Consider the following 20,422-nt stretch of genomic DNA (forward strand, 5'->3'; position numbering starts at 1 on the left):
TGGCTGGTCTTGAGATTTATGTAGTTTTGAATATTTTGGATCGCTTCGAGATCGGTGCTCTCAGCTGATTCTGGGATTTGAGCATTTTAGACCGTCTCAAGATCTGTGCTATCAGCTGGTCCTGAGACTTAAGTATTTTAGAATATTTTGAATATTTTGGATCGCCTCGAGATCGGTGCTCTTGGCTGATCTGAGATTTGAGTATTTTAGACTGCCTCGAGATCAGTGCTCTTGGCTGGTCTTGAGATTTGTATATTTTGAATATTTTAGATATTTTAGATCGCCTCGAGATCGGTGCTCTCAGCAGATCTGTGATTTGAATATATGTATGTATATATATATATATATATATATATATATATATTTAGATCGCCTTGAGATCTATGCTTTAGGCTGATCTTTGGGTTTAAATGTTTAGATCGCCTCAGGATATTCTTGGGTGATCTTGAATATATCCAAATATTATGAAATTTATTTATCTTATCCATATGTTGTCCTGATTTGATTATGATTTCGTCACATGTGATTTTAAAATTTTAATTTGATTTGAATTAGGACATGCAAATTTTTTATATAATTAGCGTTATCCACCTTAATCCCCTTTCTTGAAATCTTGTGCCCAAGTACTATGCTCTCCTTGACCATAAAGTGGCATTTTTCCCAACTGAGTACCAAATTCATCTCTTCGCACCTTTTCAAGACCCATTCTAGATTTTTTAGACAACTCAAATGAATCACCAAAGACCAAAAATTCATCCATAAACACCTCCGTGATTTCTTCCACCATATCTTTGAAAATTGCTAACATACATCTCTAGAATGTGGTTGGTGCATTGCAAAGTCCAAAAGGCATACGACGGTAAGCAAATATTCCATAAGGACAAGTGAAAGTAGTCTTCTCCTATTCTTCTAGAGCAATGGGAATCTGAAAGTATCTAAAGAGACCATCTAGGAAACAGTAGTAAGAGTGCCCTGCGAGTCATTCAAGCATCTGGTCGATGAAAGATAAAGGGAAATGATCTTTCGTTGTGGCGTCGTTAAGCTTCCTGTAGTCTATACAGACTCTCCAACCTGTGAGTGTTCTTGTAGGAACAGGCCCATTCTTCTTATTAATGATGACTGTCATTCCCCCTTTCTTTGGTACTACTTGCACTGGACTTACACATGCACTGTCAGAAATAGGGTAGATTATGCCCGCATTGATTAGTTTAATAACTTTATTCCTCATGATCTCCTTCATATCGGGGTTGACTCTTCATTGGGGAATTTCCGTGGGTTTGTGATTGTCTTCCATAAGGATTTTATGTGTACAAAAGTGACACGCCCCTTGCGTGTGACCCGCAAGTGCTCAGGTTTGTCGAAGTAATAAATCCCAGGTGAGTGAGTATCGTATCCACAAGGAATAGGAAATAAAAACACCAAGATGTAACAATGATTGTGTTGATAAGATGTAATGTAGACAAAATAAAATAAATAAGAAATAAAGGCACAAATAAGTGAGAGGAAAGACAATCGATAAGAAGTGGGGTACTCGGTTATTATTTTGCCTAGGATTATCGCTTCAAGTGCAAAACCATCCATTATGCTTATTAACTAATGCTCAATGAGTCGTGGACATCCTAAGATACACAGTCCCAAAACTAAGGTCAACCATGACTAACTCTATACTATGCTCTGGCGGAAAAATCTATCAGTCTCAACACCTCACACTATGCAAAGTCGCAAGAAGCTCTAGGGATTCCAAGTGATAAACCATATTCCTATATATAGACCTAACCCTTTGGTCCAGGCGAAAAGTCCTTAGTCACAATTAAGCCCCAGATACTAAAGTTCACTTCAACGCTTCACTCTGTCGCTCGCGCAACTAAGCCCCAACTGAGTTCATCCTTTAGCACTTCACTCTATTGTAACCGCAAAGAAATCTAGGAAATGGAGGTAGGATAAATCACATCGGAAAGGAAAGGGGACGCTCCGCTATCTCTCGACTCAGCCTCTCGACCCTCTCTAATCTAGCTTTGTCTAACCCTCGTGGTGTGTCACTCACTCACAACGATTACCAATATAAACTCTCAACCCTAATGTCACTCTAAGGGAGAAATCATTCAACAAGCATTCAAGATTGGAACTCAATTAAAACATCAATTAAGGAAAGCATAATAAAAGGTAAATGAAACAAATACATCCTAGGGTTCACAAATCCAAGTACCCAGTAGGGGTTTAGCTTTCCATGGAGCAAGATTGATAAGTGCTTGTGTGATAAGAATACGAAGTGGTCTTTCCTTATGATGAGCATTACATTTCTCGGGTTTTAATGCTAATATGTGTGCATTTATGTTACTTTCATCCATATAGGGTTGTGAAGCTGAATGTTAGAGATAGAAGCCAATGTAGATCGTGAATGCACCATTTGGAAGAAATCTTGAGAATGTTCAAACGCGAAGACATACGTCGGGTTTAAGATGCGAGAATGTGTGCCAACCTCCTTGCATTCAAGTTAGCACAACGATTTGGAGGGGCACAAGGGCAGTCACATTCAAGTATTCCGGCTTGTGCATGTATAGCAAGATATCCAACAATGTGTCCGTTTATTAAAGAAGCAAAGCAATCTACGGCGTAAATGTGTGCCCGTTTACGTTACCTCGATGAAAACATGGATTCGGGAGTATTTCGGGCTAGTACTGTAGTAGAATACTATAGCAAACACGGTAGCAGGTACTGTTCACAACCGGCCGAAGAAGGTGTAAAATAGAGAATCCACACGCATGTGTAAAAAATCCACATGGGCGTGTGGATTCCCAATTCCAGCCCTATTTAAGGCCGATTTAAGCCTCGATTTCAGAATTATTTTCTCCATCTTTTCCCCTACTTGAGAGACGGTTTCGGTTAGGGTTTTGAGAGGTATTGGCTAGGGATTTGTAGAGGTTCTACGGCTCCGACATCGCGCTCCGTTTGAAAGAAGGTTAGTGGGAGAGCTTTCGTCGGCACCTGTCCGGCAAGGTGTTTCCTAGGCCGGACAAAGGGATCCTTGGACAAGTAGAGGACTCTCCACAAGACCATCATCACGACTATCGAGGGGGTTTTCTATGGATTCTTTGCTTTTACATTTGATTTCATTTATTGTAATTAGCTCCATGGAGAGCTAAACCCCATAGTGGGTACTTGGGTATTTATGAACCCTAAGATGTATTCGTTTCTTTGAACCTCTTTATTATGCTTTCAATTCTTTGATGTTTTGTTTGAGTTCCAATCTTAAATGCTTGATTGTATGAATACTCCCTTAGAGTCACACTAGTGTTGAGAGTTCTTGTTGGTAACCCTTGTTAGTGAGTGACACACCACGAGAGTTAGACAAAGATAGATTGTAAAGGGTTGAGAGGGTGAGTCGAGAGGTAGCGGAGCGTCCCCTTTCCCCTCCGGTGTGATTTATTCTACCTACATTTTCTCATTTTTCTGCGGTCATAGTAGAGTGAATGGGCTTAAAGATGACCTTCCGCTGGGGCTTAATTGCGGGTACAACGAAGTAAAGCGTTGAAGTAATTTTAGCACCTAGGGCTTAATTGTGGCTAGGGACCTTCCACCTGGACCAAAGGATTAGGTCTACATCTCGGAAGATGATTTATCACTTGGAATCCCTAGAACTCATTGCAATTCTTTACGAGTGCGAGGTTGAGAGGTTATTCAATTTCTCCTTCGAGACATGTATAGAGTTAGGCATGGTTAACCTTAGATTTGGGACCATGTATTTAAGGATCTCCACGACTCATTATTGCATTAGTTAGAAAGTATAATGGAGGGTTCTTGCACTTGAAACAATTATCTTAGGTGGAACAATATCCGGGTACCCCATTTATATTGATTGCCTTACCTTCTCCTTTACTTGTGCTCTCTTTCTTGTTCTTCTACTTTTCTTATTTCACATCTTGTCACACATATCACTATTCATCTTTCACTTAGTTAAGAAAAAATTTAAGTGTTTTTATTCCCTTCTCCCTGTGGATACGATACCCCACTCATCTGGGATTTTATTACTTCGACAAACCCACGCACTTGCGGGACATACGCAAGGGGCGTTGTCAAGTTTTTGCCGCCGTTTCAGAGGAGTAGGCGTTTAGAGATACTTTGCACTTTGTTTTTTTAGCTATTCATTCATTCATTCTAGTTCATTTCTTCTTATTATATCATTGTTCTGATTTCTTTTTCTTTCTTTTTGGTGCAGCTCCAGGTTATGTCCCGAGGGAACCCCTCAATATTGTTTGAAGGAGATCCCGAGCTTGAACGTACACTTAGAAGAAAAGGGAAAGAACCTGTGCAAGAACCGTCTAATCTAGCTGATTTGGAAGTAGAAGAATCTAAAAACATGGCAGAACATAATGAGCAACAGCGGACATTATCCGATTATGCCAAACCTTCAATATTGGGGACACAATCGAGTATTGTGCCTCCCCGATTACAGCTCAGAACTTCGAGCTAAAGCCGGCATTCATACACATGTTGCAGCAATCCGCACATTCAATGGTTTGGCCGATGAGGATCCAAACAGTCATATAGAGAACTTTCTCGAGGTGTGTCATATGCTTAAGATAAACGAGGTGACGGATGATGCCATCAAGTTGAGAGCCTTCCCATTTTTCTTAAAGGAGAGAGTGAAGCAGTGGCTACACTGATTACCTAGAGCATCGATTACCACATGGGAGGAGATGGTAGAAGCTTTTCTGGCCCATTATTTAACTCCCGGAAAATCTGCAAAGCTTAAGAATGAGATCTCGTCCTTTTTACAGTTGGAATTTGAGTCTCTATTTGAGACGTGGGAAAGGTTCAAGGAGCTCCTTAGAAAGTGGCCGCAACATGGATTCCCGGAGTGGATGATTGTTCATACGTTTTACAACGGGTTGACTCCGAGTAGAAGGCAACTCTTGGATGGGGCAGCAGGAGGTACCTTAGGTAGTAAGACCCCTAGTGAGGCCTGCCAACTAATTGAAGAAATGGGTTAAATAGCTACCAATGGAATGCTAGGGAGAAGAAAAAGTAGGCCGGGCTTCATGAGATAGATGCAGTAACTTCATTAGTGGCTCAAGTTGAATCATTGAGTAAGAAGTTAGATCTTCTAACTTCGAATATAGTGGCGGCTGTGACTACTTGCACCGGGGGAGGTGGAGGACATGCTCTCTCCGATTGCCCAATCTCTATTTGTGATGCATCTTCAGTTGAGAATGTCGATTTTGTAGGTAATGCAATGAGGAACCAAGGGAATCCATATAGCAACACCTACAATGCGGGTTGGAAGAATCATCCCAATTTTTTGTGGAGCAACCAAGGTCCACAAAAGGCCATGGGGCCACCGGGTTTCCATCAATAAGTCCCAAACAAGGAAAACCGAGTTTCAGGTTTGGAGACCCGAATGACCGATTTGGAGAAGGCTTTGACTTGGTTTGTACAATCGTCGGATACAAGGTTTCAATCAATCGAGGCTACACTTCTCAACCACACCGATTCTTTGTACAATCTTGGAAATCAAGTGGGGCAGATTGCGAAGTCTCTATCGGAAAGGCCACAAGGAAGCTTGCCGAGTAATACCGAGACCAATCCTAGAGAGCATGTGAAGGCGATCACTTTGAGAAGTGGTCATGAGGTTGAAGGTAGGCTTTCGAGTGAGAGGCCCAATGAACACGCACCTGAGGTTATAGAGGTTGAGGAGGGAGCAAGAAAAGAGGAGGTGGCACCTCCACCTTTCAAGCCAAGAATTCGTTATCCCTCTTGATTGAAGAATGACCAAGGGGATGAACAGTACAAGAAGTTTCTGAGTTTGTTCAAGCAACTCCACATCAATATTCTTTTTGTTGAGGCATTGGCCCAAATGCCTAAGTATGCAAAATTTTTGATGGACTTGTTGACTAACAAGAGGAAGTTGGAGGAGAGTGCTTCAGTGATCGTAGATGCGTCTTGCTCAGCGGTGTTGCAAAAGAATATGCCGAACAAGAAGAAAGACCCGGGAAGCTTCATCATTCCGTGTAATATTAGCAATTTGGGTTAAGAAATGGGATTGGTGGACTCAAGGGCCAGTATCAACATCATGCCATATACCTTCTTTCAGAAGCTAGGCTTCGGAGAGCCTAGACCTAGTCGGATGACTTTGCAATTGGCGGATCGAACGGTAAGACATCCGAGGGGTATAATCGAAGATGTGCTTGTCAAGGTGGACAAGTACATTTTTCCTGTAGATTTTGTGGAGCTAGACGTCGATGAGGATGCGGATGTACCTTTGATATTTGGGAGACCATTCTTGCGGACTTCCAAGGCATTGATTGACATAGACGGCGGGGAGCTAACATTGAGAGTTGGATATGACAAGCTCACATACAGCCTTGCTGAAGCCATGCGGCATTCTCTTGATTTCAATGATACTTTGTATTTTCTAGACACTACTGATGAGATTGTTGATAAATACATGGAGGAAATGTTCAATCCAGGCCCGTACGAGGGTTTGCTCGACCAAGAGGTGGAAAATGAAGAAGTTATGATGCTTGGTTCGACTGAAGAAGTACCATCTACTCCGGGGATACTGAAGAAGGTGCTCTGGAAGATGAAGAGGGCTAAGAGACGCCACCGGAAATGCTCCAAGGCTGTTGGAGATGGGGGTGAACTGAATAAATTGGATGAACCTTTGCTAGGTGGTCGCAAACCCGATAATTCACTCTCTACCTTCAAGAGACTTTGATCATTATGCTTTCAAGTCATGGGTAAGAGGGCAATCTTCATCTATGAACCCCCGTGAGGTAAGACAAGGTACGTCAAGTTTAGTGACGTAAAACAAGCGCTACGTGGGAGGCAACCCAAGTGTTTGCTGTTTTCTTAGTTGAGTGGTTTAGTGTTTGCATGAATAAAGTGTTAAGTGTTGGTGTCTTGATTTTTAGATGCTTTTGCTGTGTTTTATTGTGGGTTTTTAATGTCATCATGTGTTTTCATGTGGATTTGGCAAAGTTTTGGTCACTTGAGCTGGTTTCTCATGTTTTTCACAGGTATAGTTTGCATAATAGGGCAGGCTCTGAGTGTACAAACATGTTCAGGAATTTCTGCAGAGCCTGCAGAGTTTTTAAGGCATCCAGAGAAAACGCACAGGCGTGTGGAATTTCTGCATGGCCGTGGATTTGTACTGCGAGCTCATCCAGAGAAAACACAGGGGCGTGGACGCGCCCTTGTGAGCGACCTCGTGACTTTCGCACGCCCGTGGGTAGTTTCCCCACGGGCATGCGTTTTGATTGCTTCCCCGCAAGTGTACGGGATCGCCAAGTAATACCTCACGTGAAGACGCGAGGATCGTATTCCACGGGGCTAAAGATCTCCTATTACTCCTTCTCGAGCTATTATCTAGCCTAAGATCTCAAGTGATGGATTTTTACTCTACTAAATGTAATTAAAGCTAAAACGAGATTATGACCAAATTAGAGAGAACAAGTAATAAGCAAGCAAAAAAATCAATGAGATTCAAAGGCCTATGGATGAGGATCCCCTTGAGGGGTTATCATGCAACATGGATGATGATCTAAAGATGCAAGGGTAAAATGGACCATGAGATTCCAAGATTAGAACAACCCCAATTTCTCGGCGAGTGAACCCTAATCCCATACGAACATAGATAGGAATTTCTTCCAAATCTACATTCCTACGATTGCATTGAGTACGAGGAAATATCACTTAGGATTAAACCTACTCTTCTTCGGATTAAACCTACATGGAGGGCTACCAAACACCCGATTTCTCGGCGTGATGATACAAGTATCCCCTTCTAATCCATTCATGATCTAACACATGCGAGCAAGTCACATCTACATGCATCACCCATAAAAGAGCTACGGATTTCTCCTTAGTGTAGCACTTAGCATGAAAACAATGGATTAAATCTCAAAATTACCCAAGCATGGAATTAACAAGTTATCATCCAACATACATGATAAAACCCCCCAAGGTTCACCAACACCCGGTGCCCTTGGGGGTCTAGTGTGTCATCATCCCACAACAAGCAATACAACTAAGCAAAACATGAAACAAAAGCATAAATGACACTCCCTAGATGAAATGGTGAAGGAGGAGGTAAATAATGTGCCGAATGACGCTTTCCCAGCCAAAGGAGTGGCAAATGACGCTTCCTCTAGCCGAGGGTCTCCTTCCTTCAAATCGTGGTAGATCTCCCCTTGAGTGATGTTGCTTTCTTGCCTTAAGAGTCTTGGACCTTGGGCTTGAATGATCTTCTAGCTTCCTTGCCCTTCTTCTCCATCCCAAGGTCGCCCAAAATCTCCCAAGTGATCTCCCCAAAAGTCGGCCAACAAAAGGTCCAGACCAAAAGTCACCTTTTTTACGCCCTAAAAGTTGGTATTTATACCCCCAGAGGCATCATGGGTTGTATGGGGGTCATATAGCACCCAAAAACCCTAGATTCGCGATCCATACGAGGTGCATACGGCCCCCATCTTTGGGTAGTATGGAAATATGGGCGAACACTCCAAATCAATCCATCACTTTCAGATCATCGGCCCCCATCTTTGGGTAGTATGGGGGTAGTATGAAAATTCTATTTTCTTCTCTTTTCGCCCAAAATGATATCTTCTTGTTCTCCATGGCTTCCTTGTGCCCTACAAAGCAAATAATAGAGGATTAAGCGCAAAACGGGCATCAAACCTCACAAAATACATGCAAAGTGAATACGATATATACATGAAAACATCTACATTTAGACACTTATCACGTTTTCCTGCAGTGACTTGGCAACTTATCCCAAGAGCACACAGGGGCGTGGACTCGCCCCTCTGGGTGAACTTGTGAAAAACGCACGGCGTGGGTAATTTACGCACGTCCGTGCCAAACTTTGCAGAAGAGCTCTTTCCATCTCGAGAAGCCACAGGGGCGTGCGCTTGCCCCTGCGAGTTGGGCCTGTGAATGTCCACGCCCGTGTAGAATTTCCGAACGAGAAAGCTTTACACTTAGCGATTTTTCTCGCTCAGACAGAGAAGGCACAAGGGCGTGCGGCTGCCCCTGCGGGTCGGGCGCACGGGCGTGAGTATTTTCCGCACGCCCATGTGGATGCATTTAGCGAGGTTGAGTGTTTTAATGAGAGCGTACAGGGGCGTGCGTCTGCCACTGTGAAGCTCTCTTATGGAGGCGCACGGGCGTGAGTAATTTCCGCACGCCCGTGTGAATGCGCAAAATTCCAAGAGACGCGAGTTTTTCTTTAAAATCTTCTTGAATTCTCTTCTTCTTCTTCACTTCCAATCACTCGAAGATCGACTTTGATCAGTCTCCTGGCCCACATATCGTTGTTTTAGAGGATTTTCCAGTCAATTTCCACGCCGAATTCAAAGTTTTCATACCTATTTCATCAGTAAACCTTTTTATCCTCTCTTCTTTACCAATTCTTGTTCTTAATAGATCAAAAGTCTTGAGTTACATGCAATTTCCACGTTATAATAGTTTATGCATGCTTAGAAAGCGTTTAACCATGGTTTTAAGTTGTAATCTTGGAGCATTAACGTGCAATCGTGCGGATTTCACGCCCTACAGATCCACACGGGCGTGGGTAATTTCCACAGGCACGTGTGGAATTCTGCAGTACTGTTTCTAGTGCTTCGTTGATCGTTTCCTCGTCAATTCATGCAGATATGGCACCTCGTTCGAAGAAACACGAAGTTATCCTAGAGAGACCCCACCTGAGCCAGTACACATGGAGTTCTCAAATCCCAAGCATCAGGCTCGATTTGAGAGATTATCAGCACTTAGTTTTGGTCAGTCTCGCTTTGTGGATTTGAGTGTGCTGAGAGAGATTCGGCGGGGTGACGAGCTAGCTGATGAGATTGATGAGATTCTAGCAGTGGGAAGCTGGAGAAGATTATTGACTATCCAAGAGCCAGTTTTCCATGCGTTAACATTAGAGGTGTTGGTGTCTTTCGAGTTTGATCAGCCATATGGAAGATTTGACACCATGAATGCTATAGCGTTCCGAGTATTCGGACATCCATTTTTCATGAGTGTCACTGAATTCTCCGTTCGTATGGGTTTGTATGACGAAACCTACACAGGTACAGAGTATGGACGCTTGACAATGGATTTCCCAAGCACAGTAACTCCGCAGCAAGCGTACTGAGTTTTGTGTGGACATGGGCAGTACAAACCAGGAGTGTCCAAGGCCACCAGTCTATCTCGGGTGAGCTACAGATACTTATATTTAGTCCTCAGCAAGTCTGTGTTCGGTCAAGGTGACAACACAGCTGTTTTGAGCAGGAAGGACCTACTCTATTTATACTCTATGGTATGCAATGTGCCGATTCACCTCGGGCACGTAGTGGCGGACGTCTTGAGGCACTAGGGCCAATTTGCAAGAGCAGGAGTATTATTCGCTGGTCCTACGTCACTAGACTCATCTTGGGGATGGGTTTTCTGGACGTCATCCATGGTGCCGAGAGGACTGTCGTGCCTTCTCCTCTTGGGTTTGATACAATTAGGATAATGGGGTTGGTGTGTAGATGTGGGCTTGGACCATACATTCTAGCTACGGCTGCTCCGGAGATTGCTGAGGGCGGAAGGGATGCAGTGGAGGGTTCAAGACAGGTTCCCAAGCCTAAGTTTGCACCGATAGGGACCAGAGCACCCCTTTTAGCGCAGGAGACACTCTGGCGTTCGATACCCATTTTTCCTCTCTCTTAAGCTCATGATCGTTTTGAGAGGCTCGAGAGTGCTGTAGGTGAGCTTCGGTCCGAGCTCGCGAAGGTCCGGACTTTACAGGTTGCACAGTACGCGGGGATGATGGCGCGTCTTGACATCGTACTACAGTTATTAGAGTCCTCACCCTTTATCAGAAGACCGAGGACCCTTCCAGCATCACCACCACTATTTCCACCGGCGCCATTTAATTTAGCACCCATAGTACCAGCAGAGCCGACAGCGGACAACACTGACACTTGACTTTGTTTTCGTCATTTTTGTTACTTTTTGAATTTCATTTTGGACCTGTATACTCAGAAAGGACTTTCATTCTGAGTTTATTTTTCGTTTGTTCCATCGAGTTGTATTCATTGCTTTATCTTTTATATACTCGAGTTGTTTTTGTTTTATTGAGCTTCACTAAACCCCCTCGTGTATGCGTGCAGATGGTCTTGTCAACATGGGAATCAAGAACTTGTCATGGGCACGGCCAATGGTGCTTCGGCACTTGGCCGTGTGTGCTTCACAACCCATTGGAACATCACTCTGAAGGATTTAGCTCCATCAAATGCAACACTAGAAGTCAAGGGAGTATTGTTTTGATTGCTTCTCCCACATTTGTTATTGATTGATATACATTATGAGTGAGTTTGCATGTGTACATTGGGGACAATATACAACGTAACTGTGGGGTGGGGGGAGTTTCATAGCGCACACATCTCTTTTATATTAATTTTGATTGATATATATGCTTACATAGCCAATGGTGGTTCACCTTAGTTGCAATGATTGTACTCTTGAGTGTAGGAGAATTTTTAACATTGAATGTCTTCATGCTCTAGTTTTTGCTTGAATTTGTAGGAATTTTTGTCCGATTGACACTTGTTGCACTACTCACTCTTTAAACTATTATGGAAACTCATGTTCGATGTTAAAGGGACTAGTTATTGTTGTTTCTTTTGTTATTTGAAAAAAAAAATGGTGGAACGAAAAGAAAGAACAAAATAGTTTTATTGTTTATTTGTGCTTGTTGGGTGGAAAGAGGTACCGCCTATGAAGTATGAAGCTACTTTCATAAGTCAGATACTAGTTATGCCCTAATGAGAGAAAGAGCTATCTCATATGATGAGTGAAAGCTACAACCTCAAAAGTGTGAAAGCCACCTTAGCGGCCGCTTTGGAAAGAGCTACCTTAGAGGATGTGTGAAGCTACTACCATCTTTGAAATTTTGTTACTGTTTGTAGATAAATAAGTCCCTTATACTTAGAACTTTGAGGAGTATACTTTGGGTAGTTTTGTGTGAGTTCACACACTTACATGATTTCGGATTTGTTGTCCTTTTTTATTCAAGTTTTTAGCTAGAGCATTGATTTTTCATATTTAGTATTGAAATTTCCCTTACTTGTAGAATGCTCTCTTTATATGCTTTGGTGAACCTAAGGCCAAGCACTTCCAATATTTCCGTCATCTATTCACATAATGTTTTAATTTTTGCTTGAGAACAAGCAAAAGCTTAAGTGTGGGGGAATTTGATAAGTGCTTGTGCGATAAGAAAACGAAGTGTTCTTTCCTTATGATCAGCATTACTTGTCTCGGGTTTTAACACTAATATGTGTGCATTTATGTTACTTTCATGCATATAGGGTTGTGAAGCCGAATGTTAGAGAAAGAAACCAATGTAGATCGTGAATGCACCATTTGGAGGAAATCTTGAGAGGGTTCAAACGCGAAGACAAAAGTCGGGTTTAAAATACTGTAGCGGGTACTGTTCACAGCCGGCCGAAGGAGTAAAACAGAGAATCCACACGGGGGTGTGGAAATTCCACACGCCCGTGCAAAAAATTCACAGGAGCGCCCACATTGGCGTGTGGATTCCCGATTCCAGCCCTATTTAAGGCCGATTCCAGAATTCTTTTCTCCATCTTCTCCCAAACTTGAGAGAGGACTTCGACTAGGGTTTTAAGAGGTATTGGCTAGGGATTTGGAGAGGTTCTACGGCTCCGACATCGCGCTCCGTTTGGAAGAAGGTTAGTGGGAGAGCTTTCGTCAGCACCGGTCCGGCGAGGTGTATGCTAAGCTAGACAAAGGGACCCTTGGACGAGTAGAGGACTCTCCACAAGACCATCGCCACGACTATCGAGGGGGTTTTCTATGGATTCTTTGCTTTTACATTTGATTTCATTGATTGTAATTAACTACATGGAGAGCTAAACCCCCTAGCGGGTACTTGGATATTTGTGAACCCTATGATGTATTCATTTCATTGAACCTCTTTATTATGCTTTCAATTATTTGATGCTTTATTTGAGTTCCAATATTGAATGCTTGATTGTATGAATACTCCCTTAGAGTGACACTAGGGTTGAGAATTCTTGTTGGTAACCCTTGTGGGTGAGCGACACACTACGAGAGTTAGACAAAGATAGATTGAAGAGGGTTGAAAGGGTGAGTCGAGAGGTAGCGGAGCGTCCCCTTTCCCCTCCGGTGTGATTTATTCTACCTCCATTTCCTCAAGTTCTTTGCGGTTATAGTAGAGTGAATGGGCTAAAGGATGGCCTTCCGCTGGGGCTTAATTGCGGGTGCAATGGAGTGAAGCGTTGAATTGATTTTCGCACCTACGGTTTAATTGTGGCTAGGAACCTTCCACCTGGACCAAAGGGTTAGGTCTACATCTAGAAAGAGGATTTATCACTTGGAATCCCTAGAACTCATTGCAATTCTTTACGAGTGCGTAGTTGAGAGGTTATTCAATTTCTCCTCCGGGACATGTATAGAGTTAGGCATGGTTGACCTTAGATTTAGGACCATGTATTTAAGGATCTCTACGACTCATTATTGCATCAGTTAGAAAGTACAATAGAGGGTTCTTGCACTTGAAACGATTGTCCTAGGCGGAACAATATCTGGGTACCACATTTATATCGATTGTCTTACCTTCTCCTTTACTTGTGCTCTCTCTCTTGTTCTTTTACTTTTGTTATTTCACATCTTGTCACACATATCACTATTTATCTTTCACTTAGTTAAGAAACAATTTAAGTGTTTTTATTCCCTACTCCTGTGGATACGATACCCCACTCATCTAGGATTTTATTACTTCGACAAACCCGTGCACTTGAGGGACATACGCAATGGGCGTTGTCAAAGATACAATCAATAGTAAAATCAAAAGTAAAAACAAGTAATCCATAGGAAAACCTCCTCGGTAGTCGTGTCGATGGTCTTGTGGAGTAGCCTCGTCAAGCCTAGGGCACACCTCGCCAGATCGGTGCCGACGAAAGCTCCCCTAATAGCTATCTTCCACGCCAAAATGCTCCCGATTCCACGTTTTCCATCGAGGTAACATAAATGAGCACACGTTTATACCGTTGATCGCGTCGCTTCTTCAATAAACAGACTCATTGGTGAAGATCTTGCTATCATTGTACGAGTTGGAATATGCAAATGTGATTGCCTTTGTGCCCCTCCAAACCACGTGATTGTTTGAATACACAGAGGTTGGCACACATTCACGTATCTTTGAATCCAACTTGTGTCTTCGCGTTTGTTCCTTCCAAGATTTCATCAAATAGTGCATTCACGATCTACATTAGCTTCTTTCTTACATATTTGGCTCCACAACTCTACATGCACTAAAGTAACACAAATACACATGTATTAGCGCTAAAACCTGATAAAAGTAATGCTCAACGCAAGGAATAAATACTTCGCATTATTAACACACAAGCACTTATAAAAAAAGACGGGTTGATCCCATAGATGTCAGAGATTTTCCAAGCAATTGCCTTCTTATGCTTCTTTAGTATGTTCAAGAGTTTATCCTTCTGCTTCTTTGTTAAGTCCGATGCAATGATAACAGGAAGCGTAGAACCTTCCCCCAAAAAGGCATATTCTAAATGTTCAGGGAATGGCTTCAATTCCAGTTCTAACGGCTCTTCAATTGATGATTTCAATCTCTCATAATTACCTAGATCTTGTTTCTCAACTCTATCGTCTTCTTCCTCTAAAGAACTGTCACTGCTCAAACTGTCTTCTGTCACCTGAACCTCTGTCACAATCGAATTTAAGTCACCCCTTGCATGTAGTCCATCTCTTCTAAACCTCCTAGTCCTATTTGATTTGTATCTTCTTTAACCAGGCTTCTTAACTCTGATGGTCTGTATGAACTATCTCTGATTTCATATAATGATTGAGAAAAATTGAGCATTGTGATTCTCCAGGGTTGGATTGGTTGAGTCCTCACAGTACTGCCTCTTCCATTGATCATCATAAAAATTTGGAATGCCTAACCCAGTCAAGGTCCTTGAGTAGTGAGGTTATGACCCCTGCAAATAGCAATAATTAACCGAATCATTAGTTGTAGACATGATTTAATAACAGAAGAGAAGTATTTACAAAATAACAAGATTGAAGGAAAACAGGATGAGAAAATGCGAATGAAGAAATGAAGAAATATATACAAGAATGAAAAACACAAAACAAAACAATGGTTAAATCAACTCGCTCTAAGTTCAGTATTTCTCATGGGTTCCCGTCAATGGCGCCAAAAACTTGATCGACTGATTGTATAATCGCGCAAGTATACGGGTCGTCAAGTAATACCTCTCATGCGAGCACGAGAGGGTCGTATTCCCAAGGGCCCGAGAATCTACTCTAACTTTTTCTTTGCAATGTTGTTTAACCTACAAGTTCGAATGTGATAGAGAGAATATAGAGAAATAGAGTAAATGCAATTAGAATGCTAACAACGAAGGCAAAATACGGGGAATAATCAGGGCAAGAAAGAGGTCACGGATGAGGATTCCCTCGGGAGCTACTAAAGTGTGTAGGATGCTAGAACTAACATGCAAGTAGCTAGTTCGACAGAGAAAACCCTAGTTTAGGTCAACCCGATGGTCACGGCAATTGACCGCTAATCTGATACGAGTATTGGATACGGAATCTCTTTCGCCCAAATCCTCCTACGATTGTAATGGAAATGGTGGTTTTCTCAAGCTAGTACTCAACCCTAGAAATGGAGGGGTACAAATACCCGATGATCACGACTTACTTATATGTATATCCCTTCCAAGCTTAGTGATTAATACTAGGGAAATGGTCATGCAACCTAGTACTACCTATGAATTGATACATAGAGTTTTCATGCATATCAAGGCATTCAAATACACCAAACATGGATCATAACTAAGCCAAAATCTAATAAATAGATTAAACATCCAAACAACACAAGTTCACCCCCAAGGTTCATCTACATCCGATGACCATGGAGGTTTAGCTGTTCATAGTCACAAAATACACCAAGAAAGTCATGAAAACAACAAAATAAACCATAAAACAACTTCCTTAAGAGATGGAGGCCAGAGAAGCTTCCAAAAATGGCACTCAAAGGGGTGGCTTCCCGTCATCTTTAACCTCTCAAAACCAAGCCCTAGTAGTAGATCTTGCTCCAAATCGCGTTCTCCTCACCAAATTCGCCGTTGAAATGCCCTCAAAACCCTTCTTCTTCCTTAGTTCAATAATGGTGGTGATGAGCTTCAAGAAGGGGATGTCATCCCTCAAAAAAATGCCCTAATGATGCTTATAAAGAGTGGCTTCAGGACGGTTTACGGGTGGCCTCATGGTCAATATACTGGCTATGAAGATGCTCAGAAAACAAACCGAGAGTTTCAGTAAGTTCCTATAATACTGATACAATAAAAATGTTATAGCACCGCTGCTCTCTAAATTACTTGCGGTTGTCTTCAGGGCCGTGAGGTTGCCCGTAAGGATTTCCTGACTTAGAGATTTCGCCAATTTTTCGTATTTCAGATTGCTACAATGTTGCTACAGTAGTGGGGCCCTAAAACACTGTTTTGATGTCGATTTCTCCTCAAATCGTGTCGTTGAGCTCACCTAGGCTTCCTTTATGCCTGAAACACGAAATTAAATAATTAAAGTATAAAAGGGGCATCAGCTCATCAATAATATACATAAACTATGTGTGCAAGTACGCATAAAATACGTACATTTAGATGTTTCTCAGTTAGAATGTTGGTGAATGAGTATAGAATATATTTAGAAGCTTTTAAGATGTATTGAAACCTTTTGTGAGCTTCGGCCCCGCCATTATTACAGCCCGAAGATCCATGCGGGCATGTAGAATTTCCACACAACCTTGTGGATTTCTCCATAATTGTTTTTCAAGTTTGATTTGATCAATTCTTCTCAATTTTTGCAGGAATGGCTCCCCGAACGAAGAAACTGGCTTACAAATGCACCTATGATCCATCTCAAAAGCAACTTAAGTTCACTATCCCCGAACATCAACTTAGATTCGAGCATTTGTCGATGCTAAACTTTGGACAGTCCCGATTTCCCGATCTGAATGCTTTGAGGAAAATACAGTTGGGCGATGAGATGGCTCAAGAGGTAGATGAAATTTTTTTTGTGGGTAGTTGGCGACGTTTATTGTCTATCAGAGAGCCGGCTATCCGCATGTTGGCATTAAAAGTACTCGCATACATCGAGTTTGACCGATCATACACCAATTTCACTAGTGACGACACAATTCAATTTCGTGCCTTCGGTCAGTACCACAGCATAAGTATGACTCAGTTCCCATTACGCCTCAGCTTGTACGACGATGATTACATTGATACTGAGGAGTATGCTCTGCTGCCGATAGATTATCTTCCCAGGTTGACTCCACAGCATGTTTACCGGATGCTGTGTGGCGAGGATCAGAACGAGCCAAGGGTATCCAAGGTGACGTGCCTTTCTCGACTGTCATATAGATACATCCATACTGTTTTCAGCCGATCAGTGAACGCTCGTGGTGACAATACAGGGATTATCAGCCGTCAAGAGTTGTTTTATTTATATTTGATGGTACAGAGCGAGCCTCTCTATTTGGGAGATATTGTGGCCGAGTATTTGCGTTATCAGGGCTAGTATGTCAAGGTTGGAGTGTTATTCACATGCCCGTATATTACTAGACTTGTCATGGGGATGAGTCTACTTGAGGGGATCAAAGGGGCCGAGAAGACTATCATTCTATCCCTTCTCGGACTAGAGACTATGAGATTGATGGGCATGGTGCGGAGATATGGACCTAGCACTTACGTAATGATCATGCCATCACCAGAGGTGTCCAAGATTGAGAACGATGAGGGAGAGGGATCCCAGCCTGCTCTACTACCATAGCAGGCACCTATGGACATCGATGCACCCCCTACAGTATAAGATCCCCCTTCAGTGAGTATATTTTCTCCGTCTCGCGCCTCTGATCGTCCTGAGAGGCTTGAGAGTGCTGTGGGGGTGTTACAGACAGACTTGGCAGAGGCTGTGAACCACACTGAGGTGATGGCACATCTCACGATACTTCAGCAGATTCTTGAGCGAGACCTGTCTTCACAATCTGCTATGGGACCCCGAGCACCGCCATGATCACCAGCATCACTAGCCGCACCAGGATCACCAGCAGCAGACGACACCGACACTTGTGGCATCTTTATCTTTATATTTATGTTCTTATTATTTTATTTCAATATTTTAGTTTTGGACTTGTATTTCTCAGAAAGTGTTCTCCTTTTGAGTTTATCTTATTGCTTTACAGTTGTATTGAGTTGTATTTCATTTTTTATCTTTATAGACTTGATTTATTTTGTTTTATTAAGCTTTACTGAACCCCCTTGTGTATACGTGCAGATTATTTTGTGAGTCTTGGTATTGAGGATTAGTCATTGGCACGGTCATGTGGCATTCGATATGGTCGTGTGTGCTTCACAACCTGTTGGAACTCAACTCTCAATAAATATAGCTCCATCAAATTCAACAACAGGAGTTCAGGGGAGTTTTGTTTCAATTACCCATCTTCATACATGCTTTACTTGTTTTATTCTTTATTGTGCTTTCATGCGTACATTGAGTGCAATGTATATCTTAAGTGTGGGGAGGAGTTCACATTATACATGTTCTATTCTTATGCATTCTATGTTCATGCTCATGCAGCCAACTGTGGTTAATCTTAGTGCAAATGTTGTATTCTTAAGTCTAGAAGAATGTTGAACATTGAATACCATTATGCTCTAGTTTTACTTGAATTTTAAGAAATTTTTACCCGATTATCTCCTTGTTGCACAACTCTTTCATTAAACCTTGTGGAAACTCAAGTTCAACACTTAAATGACTGTTTTAGCATTCCTTGGTTTAAATTTTAATGAAAAAAATGTGTTTAATTTGTTGCATAAGGGGTAGAAAGAGCTACTACCTATGAAGTATGAAACTATTCTCATAAGTCGGATACTAGTTATGCCCTAATGAGAGAAAAAACTATCTAATATGACGAGTGAAAGCAACTACCCGGTAGAAAGAGCTACCATCTCGAAAGTGTGAAAGCCACCTTCACGGCAGCCTAGAAAAGGACTACCTTAGAGGATGTGTGAAGCTACTACTTTTATTTTTTGTGTATAAATAAGTCCTCTTTAATAAGAACTTTGAGGAGTACATATTGGGCTGACTTGAGTGAGTTTACATACACTTACACAATATCAGGGTTTTTATTCTTTTTTATTTGAGTTTTTAGCTAGAGTAATGATTTCTTTTATTTGGTGTTTGACTTTTCCTTACTTCTAGAATGCCTCTTTTGCATACTTTTGGTAAACCTAAGGTCGAGCACTTTCAATTACTCCTCTTAGATGCTTTAATGATTTATTTTTGTTTAAGGACAAGCAAAGGCTTAAGTGTGAGAGAGTTTGATAAGTGTTTGTGTACAAGTATTACTAATTATACTTTTCTTACATTGAGCATCACTTTTATGAGATTTTATGGCTCATTCGTGTATATTTGCGTTCTTTTGTGCATTTAGAGTTGTGGAGACAAGTTTGGAAGAAAGGAAGGAAAAATAGATCATGAACGCAATTTTTGATAAATCTCTCGTATCGAATAAGAATCAAGGCATTAGTTGTGACCATAGGCATGTGGGTGTGTGCCAACCTCCTAAAATGTACAAGTGAATCTACAAATTGGATGGGCACAAAGGCAACCACACACACATGCTCCAACTTGTGTAATATCGTCAAGAGCTTCGTTAATGTGTTTGAAAGAGAAGAGCCAACATGATTTACCGCATGAATGTGTGCCCAACCATGTGGCCTCGATGAAGAAGATGATTTTGGGAGTATTGTAGCAATTTACTGTAGCAAATCAATATAGTAGTCACTGTTCACAAAACGCATGAAATGAAGAGCCTGAAAATTCACACGCCCATGTGGAATTTCCACAGGGGCGTGTGAATCCCGATTTCAACCCTTTAAATACAGCTTCGAAGTATTGTTTTGGGGATTAATAAATGCTTGTGTACAAGTTTGGAAGAAAGGAAGCAAAAATAGATCATAGACTCAATTTTTGAGGAAATTTCTTGTACTGAACAAGGATCAAGGCACAAAGTTGTGATCATAGGCATATGGGTGTGTACTAACCTCCTAAATGTGCAAGTAAATATACAAATTGGAGGGGCACAAAGGCAGTCACACTCATATATTCCAACTTGTGTAATATTGTCAAGAGCTTCATCAATGTATTTGAAAGCAAGAGTCGACATGATTTACTGCATGGATGTGTTCCCAACCATGTGGCCTCGATAAAGATGATGAAATCAGGAGTATTGTAGCAAATTACTGTAGCAGTTTGCCATAACAAATTACTGTAGTGGTTAGTGTTCACAGCACGCAGAAAATGCAAAGTATGGAAATTC

At 41.8% G+C, this 20,422-nt stretch overlaps 1 non-coding gene across 1 annotated transcript; it reads right to left on the reverse strand.

Annotated features, from left to right (window-relative positions):
• Positions 1–4,745: 4,745 nt before the first annotated feature.
• On the reverse strand, positions 4,746–4,852 carry LOC120265852. Its single transcript, XR_005537773.1, has one exon. It is a non-coding gene; the product is annotated as a small nucleolar RNA R71 (small nucleolar RNA).
• Between the last annotated feature and the right edge of the window lie 15,570 nt (positions 4,853–20,422).

Source organism: Dioscorea cayenensis, chromosome 1 (assembly GCF_009730915.1).
Source record: "Dioscorea cayenensis subsp. rotundata cultivar TDr96_F1 chromosome 1, TDr96_F1_v2_PseudoChromosome.rev07_lg8_w22 25.fasta, whole genome shotgun sequence".
In the NCBI taxonomy this organism is placed as follows: Eukaryota; Viridiplantae; Streptophyta; class Magnoliopsida; order Dioscoreales; family Dioscoreaceae; genus Dioscorea; species Dioscorea cayenensis.